We start from the raw sequence: 5,860 nt of genomic DNA, 5'->3' as shown, positions 1-5,860 counted from the left end.
CAACATAATACTAGCATGGAATCCTAATTACTTTTACCAAAATTTTCTAAATTAAGTCCTAAGCAATATTTTAAAATTAGTCTAAATTAAGACTCTAAATTTTCTAATATGTAACCAACCCCTACCCCACACTTATTTTATACAATGCCCTCATTGCAAATTATGCATGATAAAAAACATAAAAAGAGAATAAAGAGGGAATTGCAACAAACTCCCCTGGGGTAGCAGTCGATAGGTTGGTCACTGTCATTTTAGCTCCAACTTCAATTGACTTTAGACATGGGAACAGCTCATCCATGTCTTGGGTGTCAAAATCTTGTGTGGGTCACTCCAAATATGCGGAAAAACAGTGTAAGATCTTCAGGAATCAATATGGGAAGAATAAATGGTCAAGTGGTACTCTTATCAGCATCAGATCAGCAGTCCCCTTCGTTTGAAAATTAATGACTCGTCGAGTCATATATGTGACTCGTCGAGTATAAGCGCGGACATCTTCGTATGTGTGAGAATACTGGGCGACTCGTCGAGTCAGTTTAGTGCACTCGACGAGTAGACCGCTGGACGAAAAAAATAGCATTCTGCATTTCTTCCAGCCTCTAATAAATCTTCAAAATTTCTCCTCACTTCTGGATTCACTCGCTCATGTCCCTAAGAACCGGACTCGATACTTTGACTCTAATGCTTCCCTTTCTTGACTCTCTATCACTCTTATAACCCTTTTGACTCTATAACTCTTACCCTCCTATGCAAGCATTCCTAATTCAATTCTGAAAAATAACCAAAGCAATCACGCATGAAGCAAAACAGTAGAAACTATTAACACATTCAAACAAACCAAAAACACAAAACATAAAAATTGAAAATTGTCTAATAAAAACACAAAGAAATTAATCCTCCTCCTCGTCCTGATCCGGTGTTGTTCCACTTCCTCCCGCACCACTCCTTCTTGTACTAATCACCTCGTCCGACGATGGAATGTACGGAAAGTTACCACCATCGATATGCGGTATGTTGAAGTGATCGAAAAGCCGGATATGTGATTGATTGCTAAAATTGATGCCCTGCGCCATTTGATCTTGTATTCACCTCATCTCCACATTGTACCAATCCATTGGTACTTCTTCATCATCAACCAGAATCACCGGCGGCTCTTCCTCCACATCCCACTCCCTCCTCGAACGGACCCTCCTTCCCGGTGCTTCGGGACCAACTACCGGATCATCATGCGGGATAGCATAATGACCACCACCATAGTCTTCAATAATCCTGGCTCACCGGAAAAGAATTGGATTGAATGGAGGTGTAGGAATCATCTTCATAAAGTTCCATGCACCACGGGACATTAACCCAAACGAGTTGGCTAGCCGGGTGACAAACATACCACCATTGATTCGAGAAGTTTTGTGATCCTTAACCGCACCCTCCGATAGATATGAAGCCAAACACCATGGAATATTGCAAAAAATGTCGGGTGTGATAATGCTCCATAAATAGAAGACATCAAGGTTAGAAACCTTGTCATCATCCTTCCTTTGGTTAATAGTGGATGAAATGAGACGATGAATAAGGCGGTGTGTGGGCGATCGAATGTTCCCCTCTTGTGCCGATTTCGGAATATAAACTTTATTGCCAATCGTGTTCCACCACCCCGTGCTCGTCACTCCATCGGGAAACACCATGTGGGATTGCTCCAAAAAGGCCCGAAAAACAGCTGTTGAGACCAAGGGCTGGTCATAAATTCCCAATCAACAGGCAAGGTCGAGCACAGAACATTGATGAAATTCACCCCCAAGACAGAAACTGAAACTTGCTGGGTGATAACAATCCACTCCCCCCGTGAAAGATACCGTGGAGAAGAACTCTAGGCATAGCTCCAAATACACCGGCTCTTGAATTCGAAAGATCCGGCTCCACCCATCACAAATCATCGTTTCTCCTTCATGGGTAAACTCCTTTAAAAGATAAGGAGCTAACTCTTCTTCATAGCGTACTCCCTGTAACCAATCCCAATCTATCCTATTGGGCACGTATATTTCTTTCTTCCTTATGTCGGCTAACTTCTTCTTCCACTTCCGCATTGTTGACCAATCCCAATCTATCCTATTGGGCACGTATATTTCTTTCTTCCTTATGTCGGCTAACTTCTTCTTCCACTTCCGCATTGTTGAAGCGGACTCAATTTGTGGGAAATTCAACCAAGGAAAGTCCCCTTGGTGTCCCCCAGAACTTTGCCCCCTGCTGAACATTCTTTCTGCAAAACAAAGATACAAAACCCAAAAACATAGATTATAATTAAAAGACGTCATGCACATGTTTTCCGACTCGACTCGTCGAGTCCATGTACGACTCGGCGAGTCGTAAGAACTGCATGAGTCAGTCAGCGGGTCGGTCTAAATTGGACCATGAAATCTCAAAATTTCTTCAAGGGTTTTGTCTAGACACATGTTTAATAAGGTATTAGGCAAGAATAAGCATGCAAAACATCATAATTCATGAAAAATTGAAACCCTAGAAATTTAATTTTTTTTCAAAATCGATTTTTCTATGCAATTTCCATCATAGATAGCCTTAAAATCATGCTTTTAACATAAAAGAGGAAGAAATTCGTTACCTTTTGCGATGGAACTTGAAAAAAATTTGAAGAACAATGAAGAGGAAGATGAATGCTTGAGAGGGACTTGAGAAGAGGCGCACGGCGAGTGTGTGTAAAAACTGATTCTTTTAGGTTTAAAACCCTACTTACCAGTTGTAAAAGTAATTTCATTATTATTTTTTTCTGTAAATAATACCGACTCGGCGAGTCGTGTCGCGATCTTATTTTTTCTAAAATCTAAATGGACTCGTCGAGTCATGGTCAGACTCAGTGAGTCTCTTGCAAAAAAAATTCAAAATTTATAAAATTTTGTCAATTATTTAGAAAAGGAAATTTATTCCACCCCACACTTAGTCCATACGCACTCTCAAGCAGACATATCCGATGATTTGGAAGATTAAAATTCTAAAAAAAACGAAAATTTTAAACAAAACTAAAAAGGTAAAAGAAATCAAACTCTAAACAACAGGTTGCCTCCCGCCAAGCGCTTCTTTTTAAGGAGTCGTTAGCTGGACTCCTTCCCGTCTACGTCTCGTCATTTTCCAGCATCGGGAATGCATGCCTAGTCTTTTGTGGTTTGTACTTCGTTTTGTAAGCGTGAATCTTCTTTTTGTAAGCCCGCTTTGCTTCCTCTCTCTTCTTTTTCATAGCATCATTCTCAGCTGCTTGGGCTTCCATTCTCCTCTTTTTCTTCTTCACCCCATTCGTTTTCACCTTCTTTTGCACTTCTTTTCCTTCAAAATGAATTACTTCGTATTTTGTGAAGGTGTGTGCTCTAGGTTTGGTAATGGATGGTTGATCAACTTCCACCCTCCTTTCTTTTGCCTTCCCTTCTTTTTCTGTGCTCACCCCATCTTCAAGTGGAATTGCATTAAGACATGCTATATAGGCGTGTTGAACTTCCGTTTCCATTTCTCCTCCTTCTGTTTGTTCTTCTAAAGAATCATGAAAAATTTCCAAATCCAGATTATACAAAGGACTAGAAACAAACAGATCTAAATCGTCCAAGTTGTCATCAAATTCGACTGGACTCGTCGAGTCCAGTAAAGTGACTCGGCGAGTCTGATCGTATTCTATCATTTCTTGGGTGTTTTCTGAGTCGGCTTCTTCCAGTAGCTTTTCTAACTCCTCCAAGTCCTTGTTAGCATCTTCATCCTCTCCAGAATGTAGCAGAAACTTGGTTGGATCTTCTTCTTGCAAAAGTGCAAGTTCTTTTTGTAATATCTCATCATCCAAATGGATAAATGAGATGTTTTCTTTTCTTTCCTCTTCTTGCTTGGCTTTTGGTATAGCTTTAAATATTACGGACTCATCACCCACCCTTAATTTTAGTGTAGACTCACATACATCAATTAAAGCACATGCGGTGTTTAAAAATGATCTCCCCAAAATGATTGGAATTTTAGGGTCTTCTTCCATTTCAACCACCACAAAGTCTACTGGAAAGATGAACTTATCGACTTTAATATGGAGATCCTCACAAACGCCTAATGGATGAATTATTGTCTTGTCTGCCAAATGGATCTTCATATTTACCGGTCTTGGCTCCGGTAAGTTCAACCTCTTAAAGAAAGAGAAAGGCATCAGATTGATGCTTGCACCCAAGTCGGTCAATGCTTGGGTGACAACTTCATTACCAAATTGGCACAGAATTATAATATTCCCCGGATCGCCCTTCTTTTCGGGTAGCTCGCTCAACATTATTTCCGCTACTTCAGCCAAGCCTTTCCTAGCAGTAAAGAGACCTTTTAGCAAGTTGAAGTATTTTGGTGTCTGGAGCATCGTTTCCACAAATGGCACATTGACTTGGAGGGCTTTAACGTGCTTCATAAATGTTCTATATGCTTCAACTTTTTCCGCAGGCATGGCTTTAATTGGGTATGGTAAAGGAGGATTATATGGCTTTAAAGGACTGACAATTTTGTCATTTACGCATGGACTCGTCGAGTCCATTAGAGGGACTCGGTGAGTCAGGTCGGGTTTTGTTGGAGCTGACTTTTCTGCCCTTTCTGTCTTCCTCTTGGAGATCCTCTGTGCATGTGTGAAAATTTCTTCATTGCTGGATGTCACTGCACTCACATTCTCCATTCTCGGATTGGTTTCGGTATTACTTGGAAGTTGACCCAGTCTTCTGTCATTCACTTGGTGTGCAAGCTGTCCTAGCTGTTTCTCAATGTTGAGAATGGATGCCTGCTGATTCCTTAGCATGTTTCTGGTCTCATGTATTGCAGCATCGTGATCATTGTGTCTCTTTTCGGATGCGGCTATGAATCTAGTGAACATTTCTTCCAAATCAGCTTTCTTTTCTACCGGTTCTTCTCTTTGATATAGTCCCGTCTCCTTCTGCTTGTATTTTTCCTCCTTAGCCTTCTTATACTCTTCGTATGGGAGCCATTCCTTCTTAGGTTTTCGCCAATTTTCGTCGTATCGATCGCCACTTGAATAGAAGACTTGAGCTTTCTTATTTCCATTCTCATCCAAATCACAATCCTTGGTGAGATGGGGTCCTCTACAATTTTCACATCCCACCCTCATAGCATGGATTGTTTGATCCATTTTTGTCATTCTTCTATCAAGACTATCAAGTTTAGCTATCACTGCCGCTATGCTATCATTTGCCACATTCACTACTCCCCGACTTACTTCGTTTCTTGGATTGTGGTATTCTCTAGAGTGCTTAGAGAATTCTTCTATTAGCTCCTTGATTACCGGGGGCGCCTTCTTCGTGAGCGGACCTTGAGAATCTAGCAATTGCCTTGTGGTTACTTTAACTCCATCGTAGAAAATGGAGACCTCTTGTTGGCTATTAAGGTCGTGATGTGGGCAATTTCTAAGCAAACTCTTGTACCTTTCCCATGCTTCATAAAGAGATTCTCCGGGCTATTGCTCGAAGTTGGCAATTCCTTTCTTAAGCTTGGCTATTTTGGAGGGCGGACAAAAGTGATCTATGAACTCCTCTTTCATCTTGGCCCATGTGGTGACTGATCCGGGACGAAGTGACTTTAGCCAATCCTTTGCAGCTCCTTTGAATGTGACTGGGAGCATGCGAAGAAGTTGGGTCTCACGGGGGACATTCGGTACATTGAAGTAGTCGGCCACATCATTCACTTTGTCCAAGTGCTTGTAGGCGTCTTCGTGATCCTTCCCATAAAAAGGAATCTCCTTGAGTTGAGCGAGAATATGGCCTTTTAGTTCGAATGTGGCGGTCGCGGGAATTGTGGGCTGCACAAGTCCCGGGCCGGTGTCATCGCGCATCCTCTTCTTCCA

The 5,860-nt window shown here is 41.5% G+C and overlaps 1 non-coding gene across 1 annotated transcript; it reads left to right on the top strand.

Annotated features, from left to right (window-relative positions):
- Window positions 1–5,402: 5,402 nt before the first annotated feature.
- On the top strand, window positions 5,403–5,509 carry LOC111898978 (small nucleolar RNA R71). Its single transcript, XR_002852756.2, has one exon. It is a non-coding gene; the product is annotated as a small nucleolar RNA R71 (small nucleolar RNA).
- Window positions 5,510–5,860: the final 351 nt, after the last annotated feature.

Source organism: Lactuca sativa, chromosome 6, assembly GCF_002870075.4.
Source record: "Lactuca sativa cultivar Salinas chromosome 6, Lsat_Salinas_v11, whole genome shotgun sequence".
In the NCBI taxonomy this organism is placed as follows: Eukaryota; Viridiplantae; Streptophyta; class Magnoliopsida; order Asterales; family Asteraceae; genus Lactuca; species Lactuca sativa.
This window is presented reverse-complemented; position numbering and strand designations above follow the sequence as displayed.